The sequence below is a fragment of the Nicotiana tabacum genome, chromosome 17 (genome assembly GCF_000715075.1).
Source record: "Nicotiana tabacum cultivar K326 chromosome 17, ASM71507v2, whole genome shotgun sequence".
Taxonomy (NCBI): domain Eukaryota; kingdom Viridiplantae; phylum Streptophyta; class Magnoliopsida; order Solanales; family Solanaceae; genus Nicotiana; species Nicotiana tabacum.
The window spans coordinates 63,236,986-63,259,796 of record NC_134096.1 but is presented as its reverse complement, the minus strand read 5'-3'; positions in this window follow the sequence as shown (position 1 = coordinate 63,259,796).

The following is a 22,811-nucleotide window of genomic DNA, read 5'->3' as shown; positions in this document are numbered from 1 at the left end:
TTGAATGTCGGCCTCGTACCGACTCAGCTCAGCTCGAGACTGATAAAATGCTTCCCGATGAAGCGCTGAGGCCTACGCAGAAAGAAGAAAAGAAGTTAGACATGAAGAGAAAAATGAACACAAGGGTAATACCAACAAAGGGAGTTAAGGCTTACCCGATTCAGAGCTTGCTGCGCTTCGTTGAAAAGGCTTGATGCCTCGCCCGAGTCCTTCCTCGAGACCTCCAAGTCGCTCAGGCCAGTAGCATCTTCGACCCCAGTAACGTAATCACTGAAAGGGTCCTCCCTTCCGTGGGTTCCTTCGATGGAGGGGGTATTCAAGGCCCGAGCCTCTTAAATCATCTCCTTAGAAAATGTGGGGAGCAGCGGGGAGCCTCCAATTTCTATTGCCCCAAGTGGATCACTTGGGGTGTTCTCTCTATCTCGAGGGGCCTCGATACCAGCCCCTACAGTCGTACCCACCGTTGGCTCATTATGGTGGGAGGCATCTTCAATCCTCGATGACTCGGGGATTTCGCCAAAGTCTCTTCCTAAGACCCCCTCATCTCGAGATGGAGTCTCTGCAGCCTTCACCGATTCAGTGGCCTTTGGGGCCTTGGTGCTTATTCCCACTCGGGCCACCAGCCCAGAGTCGTCTTCTTCGTCTTCCTCCCTTAGACGCCGAACAAAGTCTTCGGTCAGAAGGATGATGTTCTTCTTCGGCTTACGAGCCTTCTTCTTCTTAGGTTCTGGATCCTCGGAGGTTGAGGTCTTTTTCCTCTTTTTGTCCTTCGTTGGTTTTGGTGTCAGGATCGAAGTCTCCTCCTCACCAGATAGGGGCCTCATGAAAGCATCTTTGCCAAGGCCTGTATGAAAGGAAATTAAGTAAGAAATACTTTAACAAAATCATCAAAGACATGGAAAAGGGGCTTACCATGAGTCTTGGCCTCCCATCGGCCCTCTGATAAATCGTGCCATGAGCGCTCGGTGTATGTAGAGGTCAAGGACATGTTTTAAACCCAGCTCGAGGTCGGGAATTGCATGGGACATCCAAGCGACTGCTACATCATGGAAAAAGACATCGATGAGAAAAGACAAAGGAACAAATAATACATGGAAGCTAACAGTGAGACGATACTTACGATTCATGTTCCATTTCTCAGGAAATGGCATCTTCTCGACTGGGATTAGGTCAGAAGTCCTCACTCGAACGAACCAGCCCATACAGCCTTGATCCTTGCTCTCGTCTATCCTCGAGAAAAACACTTTGGTAGTCCGATGTTGGAGTTTTAATAACCCGCCTCGATAGAGGCGGGGGATATACAATCTCATAAGGTGCTCGAGGGTGAAAGGGAGCCTCTAGATTTTGCTCACGAAGAATCGGAGTAAAATAACAATTTGCCAAAAGGAAGGATGGATTTGGCCTAGGTTTATTCGATATTGACGGCAGAAATCAACAATGATTGGGTCGAGGGGGCCCAGTGTGAAAGGGTAAGTGTATACACTTAGAAACCCTTCCACATGGGTGGTGATCTCTTCTTCGAGGGTCAGGATCACCACCTCTTTGCCCTCCCAGTTGCAGTCTTTCTTTACCTGCTTAAGGTATCCCTCAGTTATCGAGCATATATACCTCGACATTGGCTCGCATCAACCAGGAATCGACGAGGCTTTATCGGTCTTGAAATCGGAGTTTAGTGCGCACCCCCAGGAATGCATTCTTCAAGACGGGGTTCCATCGGTGTTTTCCCGCCGGCCAGTTAAGAAGATGAAACACCTTCTTTTGTGGTACCGTTTTCGATATTTTTGCCATTTTTGTGCAAGTTTCAAGGAGAGAAAGATAATAGGACTTGGCGTTTGAGAAAGGATTAACAGCAAAACCTGAATATTTGTAAAAGGGAAGAACTTAAGTGATGTAAAAGCTTTGGAGATTAGAAGGAAGTAAAAGTAAAGTTTAAATCAATGAGGAAGGGGTCTATTTATTGGATTCACGGCGATGGTTCAAACGCACTAGTGGCCGACCACCAACTGATACTCATTAATGACTTGGGAAATTATACCAAAGGGACGTTCGGTCACTCCTGTCGCTTACATCATAAAGATGATGTCATGACAGGTCGAGGTAGAAAATCGAAGGCTCAATTCGTTTCTTGTCATTTTACTCCAAAAAATGAGGGGACTATCTATATACGATTAAAAATGGGGCCACCCAATTTTACTACTTGACCGAGACCGAGAGGTTGCATCTAAGGAAGGCCTCGTAATGGAACAGACTATATCACGAGGATAAGGTACCGAGTTCAGAATCGAGATACTTGTCGAGATCGAGGCCAGTAGAGATCGAAACCATATGAGACAGACATCGAAAAAGAACGAAGATTGCACAATAACAGAAAGGTGAGATATCTGTGACTGGTCGAGGATCATGGCGTAAATCTCAGAACGGATCAAATCAGGAATGGTTAATTAGCTAATCATGGGATTTTCTTCTGTAATTAGAATTATACCATAAGTGGAATTCCTCTACTATTTTAAGGAGGATTCTAATCATTTGTAAGACTTATTGTTCACAGATATAAAAGCAATATAATTCTCTTTCTCGTTTATAATATTGTTCATCAGCTTGTTATATTCTAATTGTTCTTGCATCAACCAGTTCGAGGGTATCCAAACTCGAGGGCTGAATTTCATTCTAACACTGGTTTGCTTTACTTTATAGTTCATTTATGTTATTAATCTTCTTATTTATCAATTGGTATTACGTGAAATCACATGTCCTTAGAATCTCATTATAAGTTTAATTGTTATCCAATTTTAAGGGTAAACAGGTTGGTTGAGCCGATACGATACCCGCAAACCGACGAATTATCCTTCTTATTGATATTTAATGAGCTCTGGGTATTGATAAACATCTAACTTGTCCCATTTCGTTTATGCTTAAACTTAAGGAAATTTTAGTTTTGTTTGGGCAACTAGCCTGTCTAGAGCTTTCAATGGCTTTTGCTTAGTAGGGTTCTTTGTCCTTTTCATTTTTCTTAATTTTTTTTAACAAGTACACTCCATTTGTTTAAGTGTATAAAATGCAGTACGAAGCAAAGGAAGGATGCCAAAGTTAATAATTCAAGTAAGGGACAAGTCTTTATTATTCCGATCAGGATAGACGGGCTTGCCTCGCTCCGGGTGAACACCTTAAGCTTCTTTTTTTTTGTATTTTGGGTTGCTTTTTCTTTATTTACCAAGAGTCACTTCACATATTTGGAACTGCAACGATAAATGATTGATTGACGATCGATGAACGTATATTCAAACATGTATCTTGTATATACATTTTTATCACTTAACCAAAAGGTTAAATAATATATAGACTCATCTCTCATTTTAGAGCGTAACTTTAAAGGTTAAATTATTTTTGGTCTAATTATAAGTGTAAACACTAAAATTTAAGTAAGTATTTTGAGTTATAAATGTTAAATAATGTGAGGGTAGTTTAGTCTTTGTATCTACAGGTTGTTATTAGTCGTTAATAGTTATTAGGGGGTTAGTTAGTTAGTTAGTTAAGACTGCAAAATTAAGAGTAGTGTATAAATATATGTACTTAGCCTCCACTAATTATTAAAAAAATACAGAATTTTAGCTTCTTTTTGTCTTCCTCTCTCTCTCAATGACTATGTCTTCTTCTTCCTAAAATCTTCTCTGTAATCTCTCGGTAAATCACAATATGGTATCATAGCTTAGCTTACTTCTCGATCCAAATTATAGATTCTACTTCTTTATTTGTTCATTTCTGTGTTCTGTCAAAAACTGCAATTACCAGATTCGTGAAATCTTGAATCAACAAAAAAATGGCGATTTTTGATGAAAAATTGGGGCAAACACCAGGAATTCAAATCACTGGTGACCAAGTGAATCAAAATGTTGGAAATCAAGCAATTACCATTGACTATAATCATCCACTCTTCTTATCCCCTACTGATGTAAGTGATATTCAAATCATTTCGTTTCAATTGACTGGAATTGAGAACTATTCCATCTGGTTTAGATCTATGCGAGTGGCCTTGCTATGAAGAAATAAGTTGGGTATGGTTGATGGTACATGCAAGAAGGAGAAATTTCCAGAATCGATGTGGAATCACTGGGAAAGAGTCAATGCAATTGTGTTTTCTTGGATTATGAACTCAGTGGCAAAAAGACTTCTTGGAGGAATTATGTATGCATCGAGTGCTCAGGTGGTTTGGGAAGACCTTTCAGAGAGATTCAACAAGGTTGATGGATTAAAAACCTATAATTTGCATAAGGAAATAGCAACCATATCACAAGGAACAACTTCTGTATTAGTTTACTTCTCAAGGCTGAAGTACTTATGGGAAGAATTTGAGTCATTAGTACTTGCATCTGGGTGAGAATTTGTGGTGTACTTGCAGAAGTTAATGTTATAGCAATTCTTGATGGACTTAAACGATTCATACTCTCAAGATAGAAGCCAGATTTTGATGAGAAGTCATATTCCCACAATAAATCAGGCATATGCATTAATTGTAAGTGATGAGGAGCAAAAATTTATTACTGCAACCTCAGAAATCTTGGGTTCTAATCCTACAAGTAAATGGGAAATTATGAAGTTGCTATGTACTCGAAAGTTAAAGGATCAGAATCAGAACCAAAGGTTCAGAAGAAATTACAATTTGTACTGTGAATTTTGCAAGATGAAGGGGCATATCAAAGAAAACTGTTATAAGATTGTGGGATATCCTGTAGATTTCAAGAACAAAAGAAGAGGAAATGCTGGCACAAATGCATCATACAATGTTAATCTACTGCCAGAAAATGATCACTATACTACTCAAGATCATTAACAACTGCCTATGTTCAATTATGAACAAAATACAAATGTGCAAGATCATGTCAAAACTGGAGGTAGTTCTTAAAGTTCTAATCTGAACATAGAGAACTCAGGCCTTGAGAACTATGTTCTCACAAAAACACAGTATGAACAGATTTTTCAAATGTTGAACAAAACCAATGTGTCGAATTCACTTCAGCTACTAATGTGGCAGGTATTGATATAGCTTTATTAGTTTCTGATTGTCTTGTTCAGTGGATTATAGATACAGGAGCAACAAACCATATGGTGTCTAACAAAAATTTATTGAATAAGAGAACAGTAACTGAAACAAGCAATCCAAAGAAAGTATTATTACCAAATGGTGATATTACAATTGTTACTCATACAAGATCAAGTTCTATATTAGAGAATAACACAATAACAAATGTGTTTTATGTTCCTCAATTCAAGTATAATCTACTGTCAATTTCTAAGCTAACCAAAGAGTTGCAATGCTCAGCAACATTCTTCCCTGATTTTTGTGTGTTTCAGGAGCTCTTCACTGGGAAGGTGAAGGGGATTGGTAAAGAGGATGGTGGCCTATACCTACTATATACTAACACAGCTGAAAGGAACAGAATGGTTGCTTTAACTACAATAGAAAATGATATAATTGAAGTTGACAAATCAGATGTAATTCTCTGGCATATAATATGTGGTCATGTGTCCACACAGATACTTAGAAAATTACTACTTCTAGTAGTAGATATTGAGACTATCAAGAATAGAATAAATAAGTGTACGGTATGTCCTTGTGCCAAACAAGCTAGATTGTCATTTCCTACAAGCAGTATTCAAAGTAGTATGTCTTTTGATCTAATACATGTAGACATGTGAGGGCCTTATAGAATTGCTACATTGGATGGAAACAAGTATGTTGTTACTATTGTAGATGATTTTTCAATAATGACTTGGGTGTTTCTACTAAAGCAAAAGTCTGATGCATGTATCTCAATACAATATTTCTTCAATTATGTGAGAACTCAGTTTGATAAAATAATAAAGGCAATTAGAACTGATAATGGTACATAGTTTGTGAACTTTGTGTGTGAATAATTATTCAAAGAATTGGGAGTCATACATCAAAGTCACAAGGGCTATCAGATTTCAAGCACAAATACCTATTAAGTTTTGGGGTCACTGCATATTAGTTTATGTCTACTTAATAAACAGAATGCCCATCTTAGTTATTGGCGACATATCTCCCTTTGAAAGGTTATATAAAAGAAAGCCTTCTCTAATGAATCTTAGAATATTGGACTGTCTCTGCATTGCTAAAACTATACAAGAGCATGACAAGCTAATGCCAAGAGCAAAAATATTCATACATATGAGATACTGAGAAGTCGAAAATGGGTATATCTTGTATGATCCTTCAAATAAGTCATTTTTCATAAGTAGAGATGTAGTATTTAGAGAAGATATATTTCCCTTTATCAAGAAAGAGTACACCTCTCAACCAATATTTGTTGATACAATACCAGACTCAAGAATGCAACTAGATAATCCTACAATACTAATTGAGAACAAAACAGAATCTACAACCACTAATGAGGGTGACAATAATAAAAGAGGTGAAACAGATAATCAGTACAACACAGAAGAACGTTATACAGACATACATACAACACATACAGAAATGGAATTCTATACATAACCTACACATGACATACCATCTACTACTACTGATCACAATTCACAAGAAATACCATCTACTACTACTAAGATACATAATCAACCACAAACTGAAGCTAGAAAATCCTGCAGAGACAAACATCCTCCACTCTGGATGAGAGATTTTGTATCTCTCAATATTCATCAAAATGTACCTTATGCTCTAAACAAATATATCAGCTATGATCATCTCTCCTCTAAATATTAGTCCTATGTAGCTGCAACCTCATCAGTTACTGAACCAACTAACTACTCTGAAGCAATCCTAGATCCAAGATGGATACAAGCAATGGATGAAGAGATAAGAGTATTTGAGAATAACCATACCTGGGACATTGTAACACTACCAGTAGGCAAGAAACCTATAGGATGCAAGTGAATTTACAAAATTAATTACAAAGCCTCGGGTGAAATTGAAAGGTTCAAAGTTATATTAGTAGCCAAAGGCTACAGCCAAAAAAGGGCATTGATTATCAAGAAATATTTTTACTAGTGGTGAAAATGGTCACAGTAAGAACCATTCTTGCCTTAGCATCTACAAGAAAGTGGCATATATATCAAATCGATGTATATAATGCCTTTATTTAAGGTGGCCTATTTGATGAAATTTACATGGAATTACCATAGGGATTTAAAAGTCAGGGAGATAACACTGTGTGTAGACTTATTAAATCCTTGTATGGGCTCAAACAAGCCCCTAGACAATGGAATGCAAAACTGTGTGAAGCCTTGCTGAGGTTCAACTTCAAACAAAGTCAGTATGACCATTCCCTATTCATCAGAAAAACAACTGAAGGTACTACTATAATTCTAGTATATGTAGATGATATGTTAATCACAGGTGACAGTCTACAATTGATTGAGGAGACTAAAACCTACTGCAGAATGCATTCAAAATGAAAGATCTGGGGGAGCTCAAATACTTCTTAGGGATTGAGTTTGCTAGATCTAATCAAGGAATAACTATGCATCAAAGAAAATATGCTTTGGAACTAATCTCAGAAGTTGGTCTAGCTGCAGCCAAACCAGGAGTAACTCCTATTGATGTTAATATCAAATTAACCTCTAAGCAATATGATGACTGCATTGGTAAGACAAAAGGTTCAGAAGAAGAAGATATATTAGGTAATCAAACTTCCTATCAAATACTAATAGGAAAACTTCTATAATTAACAGTAACCATACCAGACATAGCATTTGGAGTTCAAACTCTTAGCCAATTCCTTCAACAGCCCAAAAGACCACACATGGATAGTAAAATATGTTAAAAGTCAACCAGGGCAAGGGATTTTGCTATCAAGTATACAGAACAATACAATCACTGCGTTCTGTGATGCAGATTGGGCTGCATGCTCTTTGACTAGAAAATCAGTTACAGGGTTCCTAGTTAAAGTTGGTGACTCCTTAGTTTCATGAAAATCTAAGAAACAAACTATTGTATCTCGAAGCTCTGCAGAAGCTGAATACAGAAGCTTAGCAACAACAGTAACTGAACTCATATGGATGTATGATTTACTAACAGAAGTTGATACACAGATTCAGTTACCTATCAATATCTACAGTGACAACAAAGCAGCTATACAAATAGCTGCAAACCCAGTCTACCATGAAAGAACCAAGCACATTGAAATTGATTGTCACTTTGTGAGAGAAAGAATTCAACAGGGACTTGTCATCACCAAATATGTTGCAACTATAGATCAACCTGCTGATATTCTTATAAAGGGATTAACCAAAGTGCAACATGAATATTTAAAATTCAAGCTAGGTGTGATCAATATTTTCCCACCATCTAGCTTGAGGAGAGTGTTAAATAAAGTGAGGGCAGTTTAGTCTTTGTATCTAAAGGTTTATTAGATGTTAATTAGTTAGTTAAGATTACACATTTACGAGTAGTGTATAAATATATTTACTTAGCCTCCACTAATTATAAAAAAAATACATATTCTTTTTGTCTTCCTCTCTCTCAATGACTATGTCCTCTTCTTCCTAAAATCTTCTCTGTAATCTCTCGATAAATCACAACAATAAACTATCCAACATGCCATGTCTCCCTGTGATGTGGACAAGCATGATTTCAAAATGCCTCTGTCTATTGCCTATAGTGGAGTAGTAATTAATATACACTAGATGGCAAAGACAACAATTCTCTGAAACATCGAAAAATTAATGTGGACCAGAGCAGCTGATAAGAGTACAGAATTGACTTTTCGAGTCACTCACGAGCTCCCTCTTGATTTTTCCTTTCTCTTTTGGTTAAACGAAAAATATAAACCATACTATGACTAGTTAGATTGAAGTACGTACTTAAATAACTAAGTAAACCTCTCCTCATTTAATTAAAAATTATTGATCTACAGCTAGAGCAAGAATCTTTGGATCGGTGATGTATGTCAGCAGCTTAACGCGTAGTTATCTCATTTACAATATGGTTATGCTAGTATATATTTTGGAACTCTTCTTTTGCTTAATAGAAGAAAAGAATAGATGATGGCGATGTTGCCTTTGGTTGCAGGTGAGGGGTGTATTCATTTCCTTGGGCTCCAACTACAGTACATATATATAAGTTATTTTTTTTTAAGGAAAATATAGTAATACAAAATTTACAATTATATATTATCATTAAAAGTTATGGCTCAAATGCTTGCTAGTGAGTACTCAACTACTCATTGATTTAAATTTTGACAATGCCACTGATGTCGACGACATCTAGTCGGCTACCCCTAGTTGTTGCCGCATCTATCGTTTATGATTAAGGTGAATCCGTCATTTTCTAGAGCATAATATATATATATATATATATATATCAAATTTTAAATTTATAATTTCAAAAAATATTATAAGTTCAATATTAAAAATTTTAATAATTGAACCCATCAAAATTATATTCTATATCCATCTATGATTTTAGGCCACAACCACGGATAGAATGGTTGGACATCAACTTTGCACGAAAGGTTGGTGTGAAAGATCTCTCAATTTTGACCTCCTTTACTAGCTATGCTATAATTTAAAAGATACATTGTCGAATAAGTACCACTAAAAGGAAACACTCCCTACTTCTTATTGACCCTAAAGTTAAAAGTAAAGGTTTTAACCCTAATAATTTAATTTACTTAAATGATATTATATCATACTATTTTAACAGCTTCATTTGCTAATATAAATGATATCACAATTGCAATTATCGAGCGGTAGTGAATCTTTTTTCATTTACCCATCTATCGGATTGCAAGAACAAACTCTGTCGGCGAAGCAACCATTTAATGTGTTTCTTGACTAGTTCGAGTCTCCTTATTCATAAAACTCCTAATTAAATATGTGTTTACCCGAAAAACGGATAGAATTGAATTTATACGTAGTTCTAAGGATACATGGTATAACTTGGTACAAATTAGAAAAATAAGTAAAGATATATTGAATATTAACTGTAAAAAGAATGAATACAAACCCAAATTGAATAGAGAGTGATTGATAAGAGAGCAGGATGAATCAATACCAAAGCCTAAAAAGGATAATATTTGCTAGATGCTATGTAAATCTCAATAAATCTGAATGAATGAATGAATGAATGAATGAATGAATGAATGAATATCTCCCTCTGTGCCCCTCCTCTTACAAATGATAACTACTCTTAATATAGTGGAGGAATCCTACTTTGGATATAATTAAAAATACATAGTGGGGATCTCATGATAGATTAACTAATTAGATTTTTCTTGATTCAAGCCTTGATTTCCACCGAGATTCTCTTCCCACTTGCGGCTATAATGGCATTTTTGTTTCTTGGCTCGATCTCGATCTTAGCCGATCTCAGTCTTGATTGGTCTCTAGGTCTCGAGCTCGATCTTGGTCGAACTCGTTATCGATCGGTCTCTGGGGTACGAGCTCGATATTGATCGGTCTCTCGGGCCCGAGCTCAATATTGGTCGAACTCGATATCGATTGGTCTCTGGGGCCCGAGCTTGACAACCTAATTTCGTATCATGGCTTCGATATTACAATAATGAACCTCAAACCATTATGTTCCAATCTCGATTTGTCATAAGCAGGGCAGACTCGGTTTTGACTGTATACAGATAGTCCCCTCGTTTCTCGGAAAGAAGATGACGAGAAACGATATGAATTTTCGATCTTCGATTTAGTGGATGATGATGTCAGCGATGAGCCCGATTATGACGTTTGTTACAAACGTCCCGTCGGTCCAGTTATCAAGGCATTAAATTTCTGTCAGTCGTTGGTCGGTCACTACCGGTTCTGAACCGTCATCACCAGGCTATAAATATTCAAACTCTCATCCTCATCCAAACTTTTCACTTAAAAGTTTCTCCTCTATTCTTGCATCTTCTTCAGAAAATCCCTCTGCTTCATATACTTCATCTTCTTCAGAAAATCCCTCTGCTTCATATACTTTATATCGCATACAACCCTAATTTTCTTTTCCTTTATTCATCAATGGCGAAAACCTCTAAAACGGTACCGCAAAAAGAGGCCGCTTATTCATCACGACCTGCCGGCGATGAGGATGCGGCGGAGCCTCGCCCCGAGGAGTTCATTCTGGTAGGATGCTCGACTGTCATTGATTTTAAGGTTGAAAAACCTTCTTCGGTACCAGGCCGATGTGATCCGATCTCGAGGTACCAGTGTTCAATCACCGAGAAAATTCTCGACAAAGTAAAATAGGAATGCAGCTGGGGCGACAAGCACGTGGCAGTACCATCACCTGAGGAATCAATTACCACCCACGAGCAAGGGTTCTTAAGCGTTTATACTTATCCATTCATGTTGGACCCGTTATATCCTATTAACGTCGCCTTTTGCAAAAGGTATGACGTGACCCTAGGCCAGATCCACCTTTCTTTTTGGAGAATAGTGATTCTCCTCCGATTCTTTTCAAGAAAAATTGAGAGGTGTTTATTCACCCTCGATCACCTTATGCGCCTTTATAGTCCCCGACTCTATCGAGGAGGGTTAATCAAGCTCGCTCGATGAGCGACCAAAGCGTCGTTCTCGAGTATAGATGAGACTCGTGATCGAGATTGGATGGGCCGATTTGTTCGAGTCAAAACCTCGGACCTGATCCTTGCCGGTGACATGCTATTTCCTGAAAATGGAATATGAACTGTGAGTACTTATTTTCCTTCGAGCGTTTTAATTTGTGACTGTCTTTCATTTCCTTGGTCCACTTTTTCTTTCCTGTTACAGCCGTGGCTCGGATGCCGGAACCGATTTCGGACCTTAAACAATGGGTTGAAGGTCTGGTGCTACAGAGACCGTACTCCGAGCATGCTTGGGTGGAATTATCAAAGGGTCGATGGGAGGCCCATAGTCATGGTGAGTTTCCTTCTTAGTTTATTTATCGTTCGACCTTCTTCACTTGTTTACCCCCATTTTTCCTTTGTAGGACTTGGGAAGGATGTTGCCATGAGGCCCCCATCTGGTGATGAAGAGGTCCCTGCCCTGAAGCAGGCCAAAGAGAAGAAGAGAAAAGATGCACCGAGTTCCCCCGTCTCGAAAAAGAAAAAACCGGCAAAGAGAACTCGCAAGCCCAATGGGGGCTCCAGTATCATGCCTTCAGACTCGATCCGCCGATTAAGGGATGAGCCAGAAGAAGGAGAAGAGGAATTAGCTTGTGTACGGGTTAATGTTATGATACAACAATCCTCTGAATCGGCGGAGGTAGATAAGGGAGCTTTGGCCATAATTCCTAAACAAGGAAAAGCCGAGACTATCTCGTCTCGAGCTGAGATGGTTGAATGAGAGACTGAGGGCAGGACTTCTCAGGCAGCAGAGGATATTTCGAGAGATGATCTCGGGATAGTCGATATTACGGGATCCCCTCAGTTTTTGGATGTTATAATCCGCGAGGGTCATATGTTAGAAGGTCGATCTTACGAGGGTATTCATGAGTCGACCGATATCAATGGCTTTTTGGATGGGCTCAAGTCCGCTGCTTCGGAGGATAATACCGAATTCGGTGGATTATCAGTACCGAGGAAAACATCATGGTCGGGTGTTGCCGATTCTTCATCGGGCCTATAATTGGTGGACCGGGCCTACAATTGGTGGACCGATTCCTGGCCCCGAGTGTTGATCCCGACCGTAGGCGGAAAATAATACTCTCCATCCCGGAGGATTCCCGAATTTTTTCTCCCCCTGTGGGACCCGCCTGCCTTTTCAATGAGGCCCAACATGCTCTGAATCGGGTAACTTCGATGGCATCTCTACTGTTTCTTATTACACTTAGAGTTGTAGATAATTCTAACATCTTTTCCAATATTTGTAGGCTTCGGTGTTGCATCACGAGGCTTTCCTCCGAATCCAAGAGGAGCATGAGGTCGAGGTTCGGAACCTCATTGAGAAGAGTGACTCCTACAAACTTCTTAGTGAAAAACTTCGAGCAGACTTGGCAGCGACTCGGGATGAGCACCAGGAGATGGCTAAGCAAGTATTCTGAATTCTTCACGATAGTGAATATGAGTTGGAGATAACCACTAACGATCTGATTCTGCAGGTTCGGCAGAGGCTTGAACAGATCAGACAACTCAATTTGCAGGTAGATGAGCTAATAGCCGAAGGGGAAATATTCAAAAAGAATATGGATATCCTCACCTCAAAAAAGAGGTCGTTCAAGCGCAATTGGAGTTGGATAAGGCCTAGCTTCGTGCTTCAAAAGAAACCGCCTCGTTACAGATCGAGAGGATCAAGGAGCTTCAGCATCGGTTAGATTTGGTCACTTCTGATAAGGCAGGCTTGGCTAATGAACTCGAGATGGCCATATCCGAGGTGGCCGTAGCCAGGTCTGAAGCGGCCATAGCTAGATCTTTCTATCCGCTGTTTCTGGGAAGCCAACTGGACTAGGGCCTCGTGCCTCTCATCCAATAGTTCTAGACTCGTGGTCATGGCCTCACCATTTGACTCTTCGATTGCATATTAGATTAAGCCCAAGAGGCAAATCCCGAACTAAAAAGGGATCTTTATAGGCCACGACCACCCCACTCGGGGACTGATACTTCGGGCAAGCTCGAAAGTAAAACGGGAAAATAAGCCCAAGATGCAAATTCCGGACTATAGAGGCTACGACCGAATTAACACGAATCGGAGATGTCCGAATTCTGTAACAAAGCAAGCCTTCAAAAACAATCATAAACCGGTTAGAAAGGCTACCCCCAGCAAAATCATAAAAGGCTTCGATAATATCAAGCCTCGAAAACTCTAATGAGTCTAAAATTATTCGAACTCTCGAAAAATTCCCTATTTCATGCCAAGGCATTACAAGTTTCGCAAATATGAATGATAAGAAACTCTTTCAAGACGGAAAGGGGACAAAGCCATAAACAATCCTTTTTACAAAAAGCCTAAGGGTTACTTTATTTCGAGTTCGAGCAAGCACTGACTCGACCATAAAGCCTAAGGGTTGTCTTCTGCTTTGAGTTTGAGAGACCGTCCTCGCTCAACTAAAAACCTAAGGGTTACTTTACTTCGAGTTCGAACAAGCACTCACTCGACCATAAAACCTAAGGGATGTCTTCTGCTTTGAGTTCGAGAGACCGTCCTCGCTCAACTAAAAAACCTAAGGGTTACTTTACTTCGAGTTCGAACAAGCACTCACTAGACCATAAAGCCTAAGGGTTGTCTTCTGCTTTGAGTTTGAGAGACCGTCCTCACTCAACTAAAAACCTAAGGGTTACTTTACTTCAAGTTTGAGCAAGCACCCACTCGACCATAAAGCCTAAGGGCTGTCTTCTGCTTTGAGTTCAAGAGACCGTCCTCGCTCAAGTAAAATCCTACGGGTTACTTTACTTCGAGTTCGAGCAAGCACTCACTTGATCATAAGTCCTAATGGCTACACTAGTTCGGTTTTGATCAAATTATCTGAACCCCGACCTTAGAATACAACTTCATAAATCTATAAGGCAGAAGGGAGATAAAGGCAAGGTTTGCCCGAACCCTCGAACACAATTTTATGCTAAGGCATTTTCGACCTTTGTAAAGTGCAGAAAAGCAAAGGAAAAGCACAAAAAGCAAAAAGGCAAGAAAAGCCTTATGTTTATATTCAAAGGTTTTTACAAAAGGCCAAACCGGCCCCAGAATAAATACAAAAGAAAAACAAGAAACTTAAATATCCTAAGTGGCTTGGTCTTCATCGGAGGCCTCGTCATCGGGATTTTCCCCGTCTTCAGATTCGCTCGAGCTATCGGAGTCTTTCTCAGGGAAGGCCAGCCTTCGAGCCCTGGTTTCCTCCGTCTTGGCATTTTCAATTTTGGCCTCTACATTGAAGCCCTGAGCACTGACCTCCTTGAGAGCTTCCATCCGAGCTTGCCATTTAGCATGTTCGACCATGCTCTTGGCCTTTTACAACCAAAGAGCCAACCTCCGACACTTCAATGTCGGGGACTTGGTGTTAAGAAAAGTAATATTGAACACCTAGAACCCGAATGAAGGGAACCTGGGACCGAATTGGAAAGGACCATATGGAGTCATCCGTATTACCGGTAAAGGTTCATATAAACTCGAAGCAGGAAACGGTGCACAGCTACCAAACAACTGGAACATTACCCACTTAAAACGATACTACTGCTAAGGTAGGACATCATTCAATTTTTTATAAATATATTACAAATTGGGCTAACACTTGCATGTAACAACCAAAGGAGAATGTAGCTATTAAGTCTGAAAGCACGCGTTGCACTCTTTTTTCCTTGAACTGGTTTTATCCCAAATGGGTTTTCTAACAAGGTTTTTAACGAGGCAATAGTAAATCGTGCTAACTCAAAGTCAAAGACCGGTTTTAAATCGAAGTCAATGGTCGCATCAATAGTATCCGAGCCCTCTTGAAGATTGACCTCGAATATTGGGGCAATCACCCTCGGGTCAAGATTTTTAGCAAGGAAGGAAACTTTATGCGTAAATAGTTTAGGCTCGGTGGTTAGGATTTATTGTAATGGCCAAACGATCAAGTGAACCGTGCCTGTGTAGGCCACCTTAGCCATAATACGAGCTTTTACACGCTTACAATCTTAACCGTTACGCACATAAATGAAAAAAAGTCTACCTTGCTAACAAACATTCTTTGTGCTTCTTAAAAGCATCGAGCCTAAGGGCTATTTCTACCCGGGAACTATCGAGCCCAAGGGCCACTCTTATTCGAGCCCAAGGTCACCCTTATCCGAGCCAAAAGGGCTACCCTCACTCGGGGACTGCCGTCCGGGATAAGTTCGGACGACTCGGGTTATCGAAACCCGGAGGCACAAAACCTATTAGGCAGTGCCTAAACCTAAAAGGTTATGACCACCCTAAAAATGGTTCAGATACGTCCGAAGCCCGTAATTAAAACATAAGGCCTTCAACAAAATTCTAAACCTGTTCAAAGGTTACCCTGGGCAAAGATATAGTCTAAAAATATTTAAACAAGCATCTTGGGAAAATTTCTAGCCATTCCGAACTCCCATAAGTTCAAGCAAAATTTGCATTGAGAACAGGTCTTGTTCGGACCTCCGAGAAATGACTTATTACTACGTTCGATTATGTGCTAAGGCATTAGAAATGTTCACAATTGTAAAAAGATGCTAAAGATAATATACTTGAAAATTGCCAAAAGGGAAAAACTTTATGCATTTCAGAATATCTTTACAATCCAATAAAAACGACCTCAACAAAATATATGTACAAGATACAAAAACAAATAAAAAGTCCTAAGGCATCTCCGTCTGGTCTTCACCGGAACCCGACTCATCACCAGAACCGTCGGGGCCTTCGGATTCTTCAGAGCCCTTAGAGCCTTCTTCACCTCGGGGTTCAGCTAGCCTCTTGGCCTCGACCTTAAGCATTTTTCCCTCTTTGATCTCAGAAGATAGGTCGAAACCTCAGGCATGTATTTCTTCGAGAGTCTCCCTTCGGGAAAACCGCCTCACATACTCAGAAGTAGTCTTCAGGCAAGCCTCAGCTACTTTTACATCAGCCTACCACCATCTCATCAACATCAGCCGAGGTTGCTTCTAACCTGGACCTTGTTGTTTAGGGCTCCTTGCCAAGGGCATCTCGTTCAATGATGGCCGAGCTCAGTCGTGCTTGAAGGTCCTCATTTTGTAGAACCCACTTATCAGCCTTCTCTTTCGCCACCTGAAGCTGAACTTCCACCGAAGACAGCTTGGCCTGGGTAGTCTCCTTCTCAGAGGCCAGCAGGTCCATCTTCTTTTTCCACCCATCGGCCATCACTTGGATCTCATCCATCTCCTTTTTGAGTTGGTCGATCTTCTGCTGGACCTGCAAAGTATTATTGTTAGCCCCTGCGACTGAAACTTTTGTTTCTAACTTTGAAAATCTTTACCTTTTCCACCAAGTCAGCATGCTCCTGCCTTAAGGCTGATGCCTCTTTCTAAGCTACAACCAACTCAGCTTGGAGGTTCTTGGCGACCCCATCTTGATGCTCGCTAAGAAACTTGTACATGTCCCTTTTTTGGGCAAGCTCCTTGATCTCGAGCTCTAGTTGGTTGACCTCAACCCGGTATCGAAGGAAGCTCTCATGGTGAAGTACCGAGGCCTACAAAAGGGCAAAGAAAATGTGAGTAACGACAAACACAGATATCGAAAGATAGATGAAAGGAAACGATGCCTTACCCAGTTCAGCGCATGTTGCGCCTCATTGAAAAAGGCATGGCATGTTCACCACATTCATTTTTGCTTGGTCCTTCTCGGTCACTAGGCATCAGAGGTAGCTAGCTACCCCCACATGAGCGGACAAAACTCGGTCATCCTCCGGGACAGTCAGTATAATCGACCTCTTGTTTCCATGGTACACGCTCGGGGCAGGGAACTGATTGACCAATTTTGGGCTAGAGCTCGGCCCGCCGGCTTCTGAGGAAGCGTCCTTCTTCGAAACTTCCAGGTCGCCTAGCCTGGAGAAGTCTTCTAAAGCGGACGAGTCCAATCCATCGAAAAAGGAGTGAAGGGGATCTTCTGTACCCTGACCCCCCTCGTTGGATTTGTCTTTTCTCGTTTGGGCCTCCTCGAGCATAGACTCAGTATAAGAGGACATCCTCGAGATCTCAATTATGTTGGGAGCTTCTTTTAGAGCAGAACCGACATCCTGGGAAGTTTCACCCCGGGTATTCACGTCGGTCTTTTGAGTTTTAGGGGGGTCGATCTCACGAGTCTCCTCCTCGGATGCATCCCAGTCCCCGGGATAGGTTGTCCCGTGGTTACAAAAATAGGTTCATCCTCCGGCTCGTCCCTAAGCTGGAGGAGGGAGTCGGAGTTTGGTACCCAGGAACTGGAGCCCACCATGGGTTTGTGGAGCATCCCCTTCTTCGGTTTCTTCACCTCGGAGCTCGGGGAGCCCACGGGTTTTCTCTTCCTCTTCTATTTTCCCTCAGTGGTAGCAACAGAGGGATCAACGGGCGAGGGCACATCTTCATCCCCTTCCGAAGGCCTAAGTTCGGTGTTCTTAGGCAAACCTGCAATAACAAAGAAGGAAGAGGAGTTAGTATAATAAAAGGTGAAGACATAGTGTTGGCTACACGAAAAGAGACCTTACCATGAGAACGAGCCTCCCATCGACCCGTCAAGAGTCCGCTCCATGTGCATTCAATGTACAACATCCGAGTACAGATGCCCTCGATCCACTCCTTTAACCGGGGGATTGCATCCGGAACCCGGGCGGCAGCTGCACAACCACAAACATGAATGAGAAGATAGAAATGGAAAAAGAAGAATATTTGATGTTGAAAGAGGGAGCTGCACTTACGAGATGCATTCCACATATCAGGGAATGGCATGTATTCCGGGGGGATCAAATCCTCGGTCTTCACTTGGACAAAGCATCCTTGACAGCCACGATCTCGGTCTTCATCGATACTGGAGAAAGGGGCCTTGCTGGCCCGGAGAGTAAGCTTGATCAGTCCCCCTCAGAACATCCGGGGACTGTATAATCGAAGCAGGTGGTCGATCGTGAACCGACGAGATTCGATCTTGTTCACGAAGTTACGGAGGAGAGTCACGATCCTCCACAACGATGGGTGGATCTGCCTGAGGCACACTCGTACCTCTTGCAAAAGTCTAGAACTGTAAGGCCCCGTAAAAATTTCACCTAAAACCCGGGGGTTTGTGGTGCCCAGGTAGAGTAATGTATTTCAGGGTACGGACTTTTTGGGTTGAACAGAGCGTCGGGGATTTGAAGAAAAATTATTGTAGAACAGGGCGTTTCTGCAGTCCATTATGCGACCGAAGAACTGATATGCGGACCGCAAATCCACCGCAAAGTGAGACAGAGAAATGGGCCAATTTTGGAGGTTGTTTTACGGTCGATTATGCGACCGCATAATCATTTTGCGGGCCGCACATCCGTCACAGAACCAGCATGAAGATTTTCGGAGGGAGATTCTGCGGCCGCACAATTGATATACGGGCTGCAGACCTGGCCGCAGACTGGACCAGACTAGCCCAGCTTTTGGGACCATTTCTGCGGTCTATTTTGCGGGCTGTAGACCTGATCTGCGGTGCGGTCCACTCTGCGACCGCAGAGCTGTGTTCATAGGGTCCATTTTTTTGTTTTTATAACCTGGCCCTATTTCGATATATAGACGTTAAGGACCATTTGTAAGGTAAAAATCTAATATTTTAGAATGAGGAAATGCTCTAGAGTGAGAGGGGAGTTCCTAAGCTTATTGATCATCAATCCTTGCTCAAAGGTTGGAGAATCCACAAGGAAAACTCACAAGTTCTTCATCCAAGAGGTAAGGTTCCATATCCTAGTTTCAATTTCGAATTTGGGATAGAAGATGGTTAATGGGGAGTGTGATTCTTAGGTGTGAGAGTGTTATTTATGCATGCATGTACTATCAAGGTTTGTGGGAAGGTTGTTGAGCTCAAATGGGTAGACTTTGGGTTGTGGGATGAACGAATCCACCATAGGAGGGCCTTGAAATCATAATGCCCACCTAGTGTTTGATAAAATGCTCAAATGAGCTGAAACCACAAATACCCTCCTAATTTGTGTTCAATTTTGTTATGTTTCTAAATAGATCGAAGTTGCTAAGATTTCGGAAATATTGTAGTAATTTAAAGAATCTCAAAGCGAGGTATGTTGGCTAAACTCCTCTTGTAGAATCGACTTCCATGATGTCCTAGTAAGTTGCGATCATGATTGGCTCAATTTATTATGTCTCATGTTCCGAGCCCTTCCTAATATAGTTGATTATTTTAAAATTGAGTGTTATGTTGAAAGATGTATGTACCCAAAATGTGATCTAAATATTCCTATCATAGCATGATTGCCTCCGAGAACGTAATCTAGTAGGATCAATGTATAAAAGTGTTGTGATTTAAAAACCATGTTTCAATTGCAAGCTATCATGCCTAATCGTGGTAGAAAAACTCAATGTGCTTAAGACTCTTGTTTGCCCATATGTGTACTTAAAGTCTTGATTTAAAAATTCTCTTATTGATGATAATCCATGATAATGCTTGAAAGTTATAGGGGTTAGTATGAAATATGAAATACGACCGACGTACCAAGAATGATATTACAATTGTGGCCACTAGTGCTAATGAAATGGAAAGACGTGTGAAAGATTATGAAATAAGTTGTAAAACCTTTAAATAATAAATTCTTTGGGAGTATCGTTTAGTCACCGAGGAAGGGCAGGTCGAAATAACCTAACCCCAAAACTACACGTGCCAGTGCAGGAGTGATTGAGGGGTAAATCCCCGTATTGATGTGATGAGACCGTTTTCCCTTATATGGGATGAGATTGATGTGTTGAGATGTTTCCCCTAAAATGGGATAAGATTACTGCTAGCAAGATGTGATGTGATATCGACCCACACGGCATTGTGGTGAGACGGCTTAGCCGATCAGGCTGAGATCGGACGATATACCGCGCACATGGTGGTGTTATGAGTGGATGTCTCGGGGTGAGATGACTTAGCTGATCGGGCTGAGAACGGACTCCGTGCCTAAAAGTACGGTAGTATATCGGTACTAAAGATCTCCCAACTTAAAAATATTAAAACTTACTTGAAATTTACTTTTCTCCTAACTTGACCCCCCTTGATACTATTTGAGACTCTTATTGATTTCATATTTTCTTCTCTTTTTACTGTTACTCGTTCTATTAAGAGGGTGTTTAGTTTTACATACTAGTACTATTCCATATGTACTAACGTCTCTTTTTTCGGGGGCGCTGCATCTTTAATTGATGCAGGTGGTTCCATAGCAGGTGGTATTGATCAGTGATAGCAGCACAACCTCTCCGCAACTGACTTGATGAGCCACATTTCATTTTGGGGTCTTGTATCTCTTGTCCTTTGTGTATATTATTTTGAGGTATAGCCGTAGTCTTGTTGACGACACCAGCATGCTACTCTTTTGTATCTATTAGAGGCTCCGTAGACATAGCGTGGGTGGTACCTTCATTTTGGGAAGTCAATTTAGAAATGTTGTATTTGTATCATATGTTTTCACATCTAAACTATGAACGTGTAATGTAATATTTTGGGGAAATCTTGAATGAAGTTCTAATTGTAATGAAATTTGGATTGTTCATGTAACCTTCTCATTATCTAATTAATGAAATATACCTTCTCTTTATTCATGGGTGAGTCTAGGTGGAAGACATTTGTACATGCTTGCTTAGCCGGGTTATCTCGGTTGAGCGTCGGTCGCGCTCCCCGAGGTCGGGGCGTGACAAAAACGATCGGGTCTATCGGGCCCAGTGTGAAGGGATAAGTGTAAACACTTAAGTACCCCTCCACGTGGGTGGTGACGACGTCCTTGGGCCCGGGGACTACTACGTTCTTTCCTTCCCAGTTACAGTCCTTACGAACTTTGGGAAGAACATCTTCAGTCACAGAACATATGTACCTCGAGACTCCTTCACCCCGATCCTATTTGCGCGAGGGCTTCTCGACTTTAAAGTCATTTGTAATTGAGCAGCCCCCGGTAATGAACGCTGACAAAGGAGGCTCGACGACCGGTTCGTTAGTGGCCACAACGGGGGAAGCCGTTTCGAGGGCAACCACCTCAGGGACAATCGCTTCAGTACCAGCGGCGGGTTGAGAAGATGAAGAGGCAACTTGTTGAGGCACGATTTTCGATGTTTTGGCCACTATCATCTGAGGAAGTATTTGAAAGTTTGAGAAAAGAACGCAAAGTTTTGAAAAAACGGGTTTTGAAGATGAAGAACAGAGTATGAAGATTTGAAGAAAAATCTGGACATAAATATGGAGATTGTTATGGAAATTGAAGAACAAGGATGAAGATATGAAGGTTTGATGGTGGTTGGAAAGCTCGAAGGTAGTGATTTGGTTAAAAAGTAGAAAAAGGACAAAATGAGGAAGCTTTTATAGGGAAACAGCCGACGCTTAACATTCGGAGGCGACCTGCCGGTGAGCGACATGTGTCCGAAGTCAGAACGACGCAATTGATGAGACGTTTCAGCTCCCTCGTCGTAACATACGAAGGAAGGAATCAGAGTCATCTGTCGTTTCCCATCGTGTCGGCAAGACTACTCTTTTAGAAACGAGGAGACTATATGTATACGGATAAAATCGGGCTCACTGAACACCTCGATTTCCCGGTAAGACAAACAGAGCAAGAACGTGACCGTAATGAATCAAAGTCAAAGCAAGGAGCCCCTCGTACCGGGGCTCGGGCAAAACACCTGCCCTCGGGGGTATCGGGGCCGTGTCCTCCGGGTTCGGTTCAAGGGTCAAGACTCCGGAGAGCATTACCCAACAGCTGCACACGACTAACAAAGGGTCGTGATGTCCGTGACCAACCGGATATTACGGCCTGAATCTCGGCCTGTATCAGCAGAAAATCGGTAATTAGCGAAACAAATTTTTTTTACCTTTCTTAGAATTGTACTTAAGGTAAAACTTCCCTACTATATAAAGGGGGAAGCTTATTATTCATGACACACATTGTAATACGCATATCAAGGCAATGTATTGCAATTCTCTTTGTTGTTTACAATTCTTATTCTTGTTCTTGTGTTCTTTATAAGTACAAGCTTGGAATCCAGGGCAAGTTTTTCGTCAAGCCATAAACCGAGCCCGGAATCGCCCCTATCATCGGTATGGTCATTTATTACATCTTTCATTTGCTTAATCTAATGTCATTAATCACTTGTTATTGAATTAATCAACATATCCTTAAAATCACATATAAATTCAATTGTTATCCGTTTTTTAGGGTAAACAAATACAAAGATTTAAACTAAATTATCTAGTTTGGACGAACCCATTGCTAATCTTCTAACTTCAACGCTGATAGCGAG